Source organism: Heterocephalus glaber, unplaced genomic scaffold, assembly GCF_053883595.1.
Source record: "Heterocephalus glaber isolate CG9 unplaced genomic scaffold, H.glaber_assembly_v1.0 deba00000613, whole genome shotgun sequence".
Classification (NCBI taxonomy): Eukaryota; Metazoa; Chordata; class Mammalia; order Rodentia; family Bathyergidae; genus Heterocephalus; species Heterocephalus glaber.
The window spans coordinates 3,134,637-3,147,376 of record NW_028258152.1 but is presented as its reverse complement, the minus strand read 5'-3'; the positions used below and the strand labels follow the sequence as shown (position 1 = coordinate 3,147,376).

Here is a 12,740-nt window from a genome sequence, read left to right as displayed (position 1 = left end):
AATCACAAATGATGCTGCCGCTAACAGGAGGAGCAGTAGAGTATTCTAACTTACAAAGGGTGTTTCTTTGCTGTAGCTATTTGCTGTCCATTTCCTCGAGTTACTCTTACTTCGAAATCTACTTCTGGTGTCACTCCAATGACCTGTATACCCTTACAATAAGCCTTTTCCAGTTAAGGTTATGGGAGCAGGCCTCTACTGCACTTCTTATACACACTGACAGAAATTAACACATGCAGTGCTTTCCCCCTAAAAAAAAGAAAGGGAGAAAGAATGAATTTAAGACTCAGTGTTGGGATATGATTTCTCTCTTCATTGCAGAGTGCTGCATGTGATGATGCATGTCTAATCCCAGCTACTGGGGTGGCTGAGGCAGGAGGATCTCAGGTTCAACCCAGCTTGGGCAACACAGCAAGACCATGTCTCAAAATAAAATAAATAATAAATAAAAGAAAAAATAAAAAGAGCTGGAGATATAGCTCAATGGTAGCACATCCCTGGTTTAATCCCCAGCACTGAAAAAAGAAAAAGAAAAATTTCAGGCACTACCCAGACCAACTGAGTCAAACTCTGGGAAGAGCGATCAGCAGCCTGTGTTTGTACAATCCCTTTATGCAATTCCGGTGCATGCAGGAAAAGTTTGAGAAACACTGGATTAGTAGCATATCCTCTGCCTTGTGACTGACACTCAGTGGATTAATAAAATACCCAAAGGCTTCAGGTGGCTTTTATAATAACCAGTCTATGTCAGGTGAGGCAATTCAGGATCGTGGGATGCCACAATCAACAGTAAATATTTCACATGATACCAAATTCACAACACCTTAGCATCAGTGCATGAAACTCAAGCAATTACATCCTCTGCTCCTCACAGACCCTTCCTATGACTGCCCATAAGTTAATCTCATGAATCATGAATTACTGATTAGCTTTCACTGCCTTCACTCTCAGCACATGGTTGTTCCTGCAATCTTCAAAATTCATCTAGGCCTTTCTTTTTTCTTTTTCTTTCCTGCAGTGGTAGTTGAACACAGAGCCTCTGCATGCCCGGCAAATGTTCCGCCACTGAGCTACACCTCCATCCCTAAAGACACCGAATTACTTTATAAAAACCGAAGGAAGCAGGGTTGAGGATACAGCTTCATGGCAGAGCACATGTGCAAGGCTCTGGGCTCAATTTCCAGTAGCCTCCCCCCACCATCAAAAAAAGCCCCGTGAAAACATAATTATGTTTTATGAAGAAGGTAAGCACTAAATCAATTATCATCTCATGTTAAATTGTTAAATTTGTTAAATTTCACATCTCATGTGAAATTGTGATTACCCAAATCCAATTTCTTATTGTAATTTTTAAAATATTTTTATTTTCTAAGGTTGCAGTTCAAAGAGTGCCCTGTGATCAGATTCTGCCTGGGGCTCTTGGCCTTCAAATTAGAAGAGTTCATTCTAGACAGTTCATAATCTCAAGTCATGGCCTATCTTCTGCTGGGTTAATAAAAATAATGGTGAGGGGCCGGGGATTTAGCTGAGTGGTTCCGCCACCTGCCCTGCAAGCTGAAGGACCCGAGTTCGATCCCCGGTACCAAAAATATTTTTAAAAATTAAAAAATTAAAAAATGGTGCGCTCAGAAAGAAAAAAGAAATATGGCAAAAATATAGAAAAAAGAATATGTACAGGCAGTCCCACTTAGGTCAGCCTGTAAACTAGGCAAAACTAAATATTGTGTAGAAATGAACGTATCTGGTAAACTGTGCAGAAAAGGAGAATTAGCCACAAAGTTTACAAAAAGTAAGGCTGTGGGTATAGCTCAGTGGTAGAGCACTTGCCTAACACGCAACAAGGCCCTAGGTTCGATCCCCAACATCGTAAATGGGAGAAAATAGAAATCAAAAAAGAAAAAAACAGGTTTCCTATAAGGGAGGGAGGAGGCTATGTCTGGGAAGGACGGGCACCTGCTTCTAGGGAACAGATAGCAGGAGTTTCCACTTTATAATTTACAAGCTTTGTATACTCTTCTATGTGCATGTTACAAAAGTAAACAGATGATGTATACAACCACGAATAAATTAGCAGGAAGAGAATCTGGGTTCAGAGGCTCTGACCAGTCCCCAAACCCCAGGTTTATAGTATCAAATTATGTGAGATCAAAGAAAATGAAAATCTTTAGATTATAAAGCAATGGGGGAGGGAGTGTTGTGAACAACAAAAGTGTAAGGTGAGAAGCAGAGGAGATGGGAAGCTTCTGGGTCTGCTCCCACTCCCTCTCCCTTGGGAGGATGGCACCCTCTTAACACCGGCTAACAAATGCCCAAACTTAGTAAGGAATTTGAGGGTGTCTGAAAAACACCGTAACTACTGAGGGGAGAGAGAACAGCTTGTAAAGAGAAGTAAACTACTAAAGAACGAATCCCTAAAGAAATAAAATCCAAAATTACAAGTTTGACTCTCTCCACTCCATAATATTGCTGTTCTTCACTCCTTCATGAAGAGGGCAAATACATTGAGTGCAAAAGCACACAATCTCATGCCTCTGCAAAATATTACCAAAGAACCTAGAAAAGCTTTGCCAGCCCTGGGAAATTATGGAACTGGTAAAAAGTTACAAAAATGCCATTTCCACCAACCTTGGAATAAACACACACATTGCAACTAAATGATAATTACTTGAATCATATCTAGTTTAAATTCCAATACAGCTCCACAGTATTCAGTCTCTGGTAAGAGCAACAGTTTTTGCTGGAGGTAATAGGAATCCAAGAGAGCCTACACTATGCAGATCTGCAATTCAGTGGAGGGGGATCCTCATGAAGTTTTTTCATTACCTTTTTGAAAAAAAATGTATTCGCATCCAGTAATTACTCATTATTTCCCTAGTTCTGGATTTACACTGAACAAAACCATCAATTATTTTCATAATAATTGGTGTTCCTAGACAAATGTCTTATTTTGATGAAAAGTCCTAGTAATGGGCATAGGGAATTAGCTTTAAGGTTCCAAGACTGTACCAAGGGAGGCAGGCACCATGGCACACCCCTGTAATTCACCTACTTGTGAGGCAGAGGCAGGAGGATTGCCAAGGTCTAGGCTACCCTGGGCAACTTACCCAGACCTTGTCTCAAAACATAAACAGCTGGGGAGCCAGGCATGGCAGGAGGGTGTCCGGCTATAATCCCAGCACTCTGGGAAACTGAGGGAGAGCGAAGGTAATTTGAGCCCAGCTCAGGCAACTTCACGACTTAGTGAGACTGTCTCAAAATAAAAAACTAATACTAAAATTTAAAAGGGGGTCGGGGTGTAGCTCAGTGGTAGAGCACCCTGGGTTTGATTCCCAGTACTACAGAGGAAAGAAAACACTGTTCCAAGGGCATCGAATCTACCATTTCTTCAGGTTCAGCTCGAGTTCTTTCCTTTCATCACGTTTTCTACTCTCCGTTCCCAACTTTCTCTTAGTGGTTAAAGGAAATCACACAAAGGCCTCCACGGCTTGAAGGAAACTCGCTGTACTTCACTTTCTAAAGACTGTCCTGAGGAGAACAAGTGTTCTCATCCGAAGCTTCCTGCTTCATCTCTTCGTTGTCCCCCTAGGTCTGTTCCTCCCTGTTGTCCAGATAACTAGTTATCCAGTTGGAAACAAAGGCCAAACAATTTCCTCTCCATTATGTCCGTCTGAAAAGCCGCCCAGGAAGAGGGAAGGGGTGTGGATGTACACTCATTCGCTGTCTACTGGTGCCCCAGACTACTGGATCCGATCCGTGAGTTTGTGGGCACCCAAAACACGCGACCAGCAAAGTCGTTACAGCCCCAGAAATGACACTCCGGCCTTTTAGAACGCTCTTAGTCTAGACTTTACTGGGAGAATGGGGAAGGTCACAAAATAACTAAAGCAAGTGGAAAACCGGTGAGCTCTGGAGGCTGGGGAGGGAGGCGAAGGGACAGAGGTCCAAAGTTCACGGGACACAGATCCGGACTCAGTCGGAGCACGAGGTGTGCCCAGCCCTCTGGCGGGGTCGCGATCCCGAGACTGCTGGACCCAGCGAGCTCTCCCTCCGGCCTCTGACTCACCCGGAGATAAGCAATCACCAAGGCCACCAGGTCCAAGCCAGCAGCTCTTGGGACTGTTTGCACGGAAATTTTGGAGTTTCGGCTACAGGACCACTAGCAGGTTGAGAGAACCCTAGGAAACAGCCTCGGGTTCAGCGCGCAAGTGACAGGAGGAGGGTGGAAAGGCCACTCGGGCGCCCACCCGCCCTCCCTCCGAGAGTGAGAGGTGCCCGTCCCAACCGCGCGGGCGAGGAGCCGCCACCGGCCGGGCCAGGCCCCAGTGGCCCCGGAGCGCCCCGTCCGGCCCCGCGAGCCCGCGCCCCTCACCTGCGGCCGCGTGGCCCGAGAGCGCACGGCCCCGGGCGCGGCGCGGACCCCCGAGCTCGCGGCGCTCGCGCAGCTCGTCCTCCTCGTCCTCCCGCCGCCGGCCCTCAGCCATGGGCGAGGGCGAGCTGCGGCCCCGGAGCCCCGCTCCACGGGCACCGGGTGCCCCGCGCCAGCGCCCCGCGGGCGGCGAAGGCGGCCGGGAGAGGCGACGGTGCGGAAACGGCCCGCGCGGGCTCCACCTGCGGCTTGGCGGCCTCGGCCCGTTCGCCCCGCCCTGCAGCGCGGCGCCAGCCCGGCCTCCGGGGGAGGGAACGAGAGGGGCGGGGTCGCCAAAGGCGCTCGGCCGGGCCAGAGTCGACCCGGGCGACGCTGGAGTCACCCGGCGGCGGAGGTCGGGGAGAGGGCTGGCCGACTCTTCCTGCCCCTTCTCAGGATTCCGGCGTCAACAGGAAACCCATTCGCCTGACACTTAAACAAAAGGAGGAGGAACCCGTCCCGGGTCGGGCTTGGGGGACGACGCGACAGCTCCAGCTGCGGACTCGGGCGAGCTTGGGGAGGAGTCGAGCTGAGCCTCCGCCGCCGCCGCTCGCCCTGGCGCTGGCCCCTCTCTCGCTCAAGGTCGAGCTCCCTGTGTCCTGTTTATCTTTTATTTAGCTCTGTACATTAGTTTTCCTTTGGGTTTCTCATATAACCTGTTCTTCTCTTTTCCCTCTAAGAATCTGGCCCTCCCGGAGCACAGTGAATTTACAGAGGTACCTGTCACTCATGCATACGCATTTGTCCAGGCCCGCCGAATGGACGACACCAAGAGTGAACCTCAGTGTCAGCCGTGGTCTGGTGGGGACAAAAGTTGCGGTAGTATGGGTTCGACAGTTGTAACAAGTGTAGCACTCTGTAAGGAATGATGAGGGAGGATCTGTGCATGTGAGGGCAGGGAGTGCGCCGTACTGTCAGCTAAATTTTGTTGTGAATCCAGAGCCTCTCTTCAAAATACAGTAGTCTAATCACCAGGGAGGCTGAGGCAGGAGGATCACGAGTTCACAGCTTGCTTGAGCTGCACTGCGTGGGAACTGTGTCTCAAAAACACAAAAAATTAAAAATAAGTAAACCTAAAAATGAAGCCTAGCACAGTGGCACACACCTGTAGTCTCAACGCTTTTGGGAGGCTGAAGCAGGAGGATCACAAATTCAACCTTAACCTGTGCAATTCAGCAATTTAGTAAGATCCTGTCTACAAAAATAAATAAAATAAAGGACTGAGGATGTAGTTCAATGCAAACCCCCTGGGTTCAATACTTAGTACTGAAAAATAAATAAATAAAGCTTAATTCTTTAAAGTAGTGAATAGGACTGGAGGGATAGCTCAGTGGTCAAACACTTTCCTGGCATGTGCATGGCCCTGGGTTCAGTCCCCAGAATGGCAAAAGGTAAATAAATGACCAAGAAATGGGGGGGGGCATATAAAGAATTAAGATGTATATGTACCCACTCCCTGTGATGAATGTAATTGTGTACTGCACACATGTGCTAATAAAAACTTATGAATGATTGCATAAATAAAGCCTCACTGTGCTTAGGGTCACGAAAAGGCCACAGTCCCTAGGACAGGAAGAAAATGTGTTTCAGGAGCTCCATGACCAATGATATAGAGGCGATTTGGCCAAATGGCAAGACCATTGGCTCTGGAGTTGCTGAAACCACTTAGCTGTGGGACCTACTCCCCCCCCCCCATGTTTTTTCTAATCTGGAAAGAGTTGTGTAACAAGTTATTGGGTGTTCATGTATCATATACATTTAAGGTTCAGTAGGTGCACATACATTCTTCACACAGAGGAACCAATTTTGGAATCTCACAAAAAGATACTTAACCAGCAGGCAGAAAAATTGCCTGGACACACAACCTTAGGGAATTCCTGCATGAAATGAACAGGGCTTATCTTTAGCTCTCTGCTGTTTCTCAGACTATGTGAGCTCCTAATATTCAACATGTAAGAGAGAAAAGGATCACTGAGAACAGAATTGCCTGCCATAACCACATGCTGTTTCTTTTCCTTTCCAATAGTGGTTGTTGTTACCCGAGAAAATCTTTTCCTTTTTAAACAAGTAAGAACCACCATTGATTTTGAAGAATTGAGGTCAGTCAAGTCCATGTGTTATAACTGTATTACTGCATAAGCAGTTAAATAAGTAGATACTTGGAGAACTGAAAATTCAGGAAAAAAAACCGATTCTAGACCTTTAGGGTTTTGTGTTTTGTTGTGTTTTCTTTTGTTTTGTTTTGTTTTGAGACAGGGTCTCACTGTGCAGTTCAGGCTGGCCTTGAACTCACCATGTAGCCCAGACTGGCCTAGAATTTTCAATGATCCTCCTGCCTCAGCCTCCCAAGTTCTGGAATTACAAACATATGTCCCTCACCCAGCTAGGGTTGTTTTGGGGAAAGGATGGGTCCAGATGTTCTCGTCACCCATCTGGGTGACTGATGCCTGTCTGGACTTAATGGACTGGATGGTACCAAAATCTTGAGTTTGCATTCATCCTTTAGGGAAGTATGCACGTCTGGGCATTGTGATTTTAATCTCAAGGTCTTGCCTTCTTCAGATGTACCTCCAGCCAGTTTTGATGTGTTCTTATCATCTGCACTGACTCCCTTGAGGGCCTTGCCCTGTCTGACTGTCTGTGAATTTCTATTTGACTTAGCTGTCTACAATACAGGGAGACAAAAGAAAGAAAAAATATTCACTATCAGCATGTACTGAGGTAGATGCTTATCACATACTTTTTTTTCATTTTAAATGAACAGACATATTCTTTGTCCTCCAATAAAAGAGAAGGATGTATTATCTTTACTGCAAAACAAGGCAAAATCTGGGAAACTCTAATAAAAATACAACTTTATACAAGGGTGCTAAAATAATTCAATGGGAAAGGAATTGTCTTTCTTTTCAACTGGTAAAAGAATGAATTTGAAGCCGGTGTGGTGGCACACACATAATCTCAACATTCTAGTAGGCTGAGGTAGGAGGATAGCAAATTTGAAACACATAAAAAAATTTTAAAAGGCTTGGGGGTATATAGCTCAGTATAAAAGCCTTGAGTTCAATATCCAGTGCCACCAATAAATTAATTAATTAAAATATTTAAAGTAACATGGAATAGGCCTATGTGAAGAACTAGAACTATAAAACTCTTCAAAGAAAACATAGTGTTAAATCTCTGTGACCTTAGGATAGGAAATGATTTCTGAGATCCAACCAAAATTCATAAGCAATAAAAGAGGGCTGGGGATCTAGCTCAGTGGTTCTGCCACCTGCCTTGCAAGCGCAAGGACCTGAGTTTGATCCCCAGTACCAAAAAAAAAAAAGGAATAAAAGAAAAAATAAATAAGACTCCAAAAAAAACAATTGTGCATCAAAGGACATCATCAAGAAAGTAAAAAGATAGCAGATGCAAAGCCCTGGGTTGTTAGACCTGTAAAACACACACACACACACACACACACGCTTAAAAAAACAATGGGAGAAAATATTTACAAAGCATATGTCTTATAAGGAACTTGTTCTCAGAATATAGAAAAAATTTACAACTTAGCAATGATTTTTAAAAACCCAACTTCTCAGTGCTCGCTTCGGCAGCACATATACTAAAAACCCAACTTCTCCAAAGAAGATACATACAAATGGCCAGTAAGAACATGAAAAGATGCCCAGCTTCATTACTCATTAGGGAAATATAAATCAAAATCACACACGAGGGGCCAGGGATTTAGCTCAGTGGTTTCGCCACCTGCTGCACAAGCGCAAGGACCTGAGTTCGATCCGTGGTACCAAAAAAAAAATCACACACGAGATGCCATTTCACAACTATTAGAATGGCTAGAGCATAAAAAGACAGACAATAATAAGAGTTGCTGAAAATGTAGTGAAATTGCAACCCTCATACATGCCTGGGAGGATATAAAATGATACAGCCAATCCAGAAAACAGTTTGGCAGTTCCTCAAAAAGTTAAACTTAGAGTTTCCATATAACACAGCCATTCTAATTCTAGGTGTATATCCAGGAGAAATGAAAACATGTCCCACTAAACCAGTATATGAATGCTCATAGTGGCATTATTCATACAGCCAAAAGGTAGACACATAACACCAAGTGTTGGATTCATGAGTGAAAAAACAAAATGGGGCTTTGCCATATAATGGAGTGTTATTTGGTGCTAAAAACGAAATACTGAGACATGCTACAACATAGATGACCCTTGGAAACATTATGCTATTAGAGGCAAGAGATGAAAGACCCCTATGATGTATGACTCTTGTGTATTAAATGTCCAGAATAGGCTAGTTCATAGAAACAAAAGGTAGATTAGGGGGTGCCAGGAGGCCAGGGAATGGGGAATAATGGCTGTGGGTACAGGGCTGCTTTTTGGGGTGATGAAAATATTCTAAAATCAGAAGTGAGGAGGGTTCTGGGGCCAGGGATTTGGTTCAGTGGTTTGGGCTCCCACCTCAAAAGCACAAGGACCCATCCCCGGTACCAAAAAACAAGAAGTGAAGAGGGTTGCACCTTTGTATACTGAGGGATGAATTTTATGGTATTGTAAATGTGCTAAAGGATGAATTTCCTGGTATGTGAATTGTATTGCAATAAAGCTGTTTAAAATAAAAGGCATAACCCACTTGCCATAAAAGCACAGAAAACTTGAAAGAGGAAAAGGATTGTACTCTGAGTTATATTAAGTAGAAAAGCCAGGTAGGAGCTAGGAGGAAGAACAATTCAATCCTATGAAAGAAAACCAAAGGTGTGGTTGACTAGCAACTAAACAAACCTGCAGAAATATCTACCCACCCAAGTGACAGAGCAAGAGCCAAACCCATGGAAAGAACATGATAAGAAACTTGGAATGAAAATTTAGAGACGAAGAATAGAACAAGATTCACCTTTAAAGCTTTAAGATACTAAGAAAAAACTGTAAGATATAAGAAAAGATGCCCTCTTTATAAAGAAAAATGTTCTTGGTTTCTCACTTTAGATATACAGCCCTAATTTTAAGAAAATGATGTGCAAATTGAACACTACAAAAAATAAGAATATGGTATTTAAATATATGTGTGTTGCAGTATTTAACAAATTGAATCACAATAAATACTTAATGATGGAAAAACAATTCTTTTTTTTTCTGCTGCTGAATCACCAGAAGATATGAGTCTTGGTCCTTTAACTTAAATGAAAAATAACTGTCTGGAATTAAAAATTTACAGCTGAAGACCAAAGAAAACAAAAGTAAGGATGGAGAGAGATACAGAACACACTTCAAAGTATAGTGTCTTAGCCATATGTAGTGGCACACACCCGTAATCTCAGCTGCTCAAGAGGTTAAGGCAAGAGAACTGCAAGTTTGAAGCTAGACTGGCAACTTAGCAAGGGTCTCAAAAAATAAAAAGAGCTGAGGTTATAGTTCAGTGGTAGAGCACTTGCCTAACATGTGCAAGGCCCTGGGTTCAGTCTCCAGTACTGAAAAAAGTAAGTACAGCACCCTCCAAGTTTTGTTTCTTAATATGACAGAATTTTAACATGGTAAGTTCATGCACTGGTTTCGCATTGGCCAGGAATTGGTAGATGAAATAGGAGTGCAACTAATTTATTAGAAAATGACACCTGTGCAAAGGACAAAGGGAACAGAAAGGCTGGTCAATGGGTGGGATGATAAAATCATGAGAGGTTATATTATTCTCCAAATTTGGCCCCGTGAATATTAAACTTGTGCCAACTGGCCTGTAGGCTCCTGTGCACTAGGAAATGTCCAGTGTTTTCTGTCACTGATGTGTTGTTGTTGTCTGTGAGGCAATGAGTGCTGGTTTCAGATGCTCCAGGAATTGATGGATGAAAAAGGAGCGCGACAAGTTTATTAGAGAATGACACCTGTGAGAAGGACAGAGGACAGAAAGATTGGTCCAGGGGAGCTGGCATTGCACCAGGCAGACTTGACAAAGCCCCTGCTACTCCAACAGGAATCTCCAGATGCAGATCAGAATTCCACTTTCAGTGCAAGGGGCAAGGTCCTGAATCACCGCTTCTTGGCACCTGGGCAGCAAGGCTGTCTTCTTTTAAGTCTATATTGTGTGTGTGTGGTGCTGGGGATCAAACCCAGGGCCTTGTGCATGCCAAGAATAGGCTCGAACACTAAACTATACTCCCAGCCCAATACATTTTTATTCAAGGAATTTCTCATGCTGTAATTTCTTGCATTGTTCATCAAGGTCACTTTAGTTCCTCTAAAATATTTAAGTCAAGAGCCACCCCCAGCACTGAGGAGGAGCCTTCTGTGCCGCCATACCACCATCACCAGTGCCAAGGAGCAGAGCTGCCCCCAGCGCGACAAGGTCAGCCACATAGGTGCCAGCAGCAAACACCCCTCCCTCGCAGCACCCCCTCCCCATTAAAATGAGAAGGCCTGTAAACAAGTCTCAAAACCAGACTTCCACATCACCTAGAGCAACCCCAAAGGGAAATGAGATGGAACAATCTGATACTCAACCACCTGGATTCCCTGAACTGGCAACAAAAGAGGATCTGGAAAAAATGAAATCAGAAATAATTACTCAGATAACAGCAGAGATTGTGCCCATAGTGCAAGACATGATTAATCTAGAGAGGACACAGATAAAAAAATACAGGAGCAGAGGAATATGATGGAATCCCAACATAGGAAACAAATGGAATCCATAAAACAGATGCAAACAGATTTCCAGGAGATTAAAAACTCCATTGAAAGTTTATGCAGCAGAATGAGCCATTGTGAGGACAGAATTTCAGATATAGAAGATAAGATTGGAATTAGTGACCAGGAAAAGAAAACTTTCTTTAAAATTGTAAGGAACCATGAGAAATCAATCCAGCAGCTGCTAGACAATGCAAAGAATAACATAAGACTGACTGGAGTCAATGAAGAAACAGGAGAGAGTGCAGATGACATAAAAAAATCTGTTCACAAAAGTGATGGCAGAAAACTTCCCAAGCAGGGGAAAAGAACTTGACACACAGTAATTAAGAATGCTAGTGTCCCTACATACAAACTGCCTGGTTACTGGCATCCGAGAAGGGTTACAGCACAGATTAGCGAGGCAGAGCACATTTGCAAGGCCCCAGAGAGGTTGGCAGGCACTGTGGTTAGAATTTGAAATGTGGCTGTTTGCAAAATCTCATTACCAATGAAATAGCTATTAGAAAATCACATGTGGCTTGCACTGGATTTCTATTGGACAGTGCTCATGCAGGGAGTGAAAATAAAACCCATAGGTTAATGAAATGTTTCCATAGGCTGATTGCTAGAAAGGTAATAGAAAGCGGAGGGAAGGAATTTTTAAGGTCATGTCCCCAGTGAATGAGAAACTGCACCCTAAAAGCCTTGGTCATAACTAAGCTAAGCTTTCTGGAGGGGAGATTTGACTGCCACATGTCTCCCAGTGGGCTCCTGGGGCCCTGCAAATCCACGTCTCTGCATGTGTCTAGGGACTGGCGTGGTTGACTTCTGTCTCCGCAGGTGACCTCAGGTAGAACTCAGAGTCCCCCTTCTCCACTACCCATTGGAAATTCCCCTTGCCCTCAGCCACCCCAGCTGCTCTTGGTGGCTTTCAGTGCTATCATTCAAACTTGACCACCAGGGTTTCTTAAACCCTGCTCTGACCCATCCTGAGCAAGCTTGGGTTGCTTCACTTGTCTCTTCACAGTTACAGTTGATGAGGGAGAACAACAACCTAGAGCACCACAATGGGTCATCTTGAACTCCACTCTTATGCCTCTCCAAGCCTGCGGTGTAAAATCAGCCCGACTGCCCACTGGCTCAGGGTTAATTATGCCTGCCAAGACGGTCACCCTTCTCACCTGCTAATCCCTGGCCACCAGAAATGCAAATGCCTGGATGGCAGCCATAGTTTGTAATTCAGGTGGACCTCTGCTGTGTCCTCTGGTGACAGTGGGCTCCTGCTGGCAACAGAACTTCTAACCCTGTAGGGCCCAGGAGGCAAAATGTCCCTGGTAAGTCAAGGGGAGTGACTGTGAATACAGCCACTGTGGTTTCCACCACTCCTTCATTCTCCAGTCCAAGTATTATTTATTTGTTTATTTCTGTTTTTTTGAGACAGGGTCTCGCTATGTAATTCACTAGGAGCTCACTATGTAACCTAGGCTGGCCTCAAACTCATGGCAGTTCTTCTGCCTCCACCTCCCAAGTGCTGGGATTACAGGTGCGCACCACCACGCCCAGCCCATTTATTCTTTTGACTGATTCGTAGCACAATGTAAAGTTCTCTAAAACAGTGTGTAACTGCATTCTGGAAAATTAAGTGCCATCCCCCCAGAGTATTGCCTTTGACT

At 44.4% G+C, this 12,740-nt stretch overlaps 1 protein-coding gene, 1 non-coding gene and 1 pseudogene across 3 annotated transcripts in view; 1 reads left to right on the top strand and 2 right to left on the bottom strand.

Moving 5' to 3' along the window:
- Positions 1–4,550, bottom strand: part of Sh3d19 (SH3 domain containing 19) — a 183,456-nt gene extending 178,906 nt beyond the window's left edge. Inside the window, exon 1 of the mRNA XM_087205713.1 lies at positions 4,370–4,550. The gene's annotated coding sequence lies outside the window, so the exon portion shown is untranslated. The remainder of the gene's footprint in view (positions 1–4,369) is intronic.
- Positions 3,703–10,786, top strand: LOC147829456 (uncharacterized; annotated as a pseudogene). The gene is made up of 3 exons (XR_015449061.1): positions 3,703–3,753; positions 4,269–4,627; positions 4,678–10,786. The product of XR_015449061.1 is annotated as an uncharacterized LOC147829456 (transcript).
- Positions 10,787–11,670: 884 nt separating this feature from the next.
- LOC147829455 (small nucleolar RNA SNORA32) lies at positions 11,671–11,785 on the bottom strand. Its single transcript, XR_015449080.1, has one exon. It is a non-coding gene; the product is annotated as a small nucleolar RNA SNORA32 (small nucleolar RNA).
- Between the last annotated feature and the right edge of the window lie 955 nt (positions 11,786–12,740).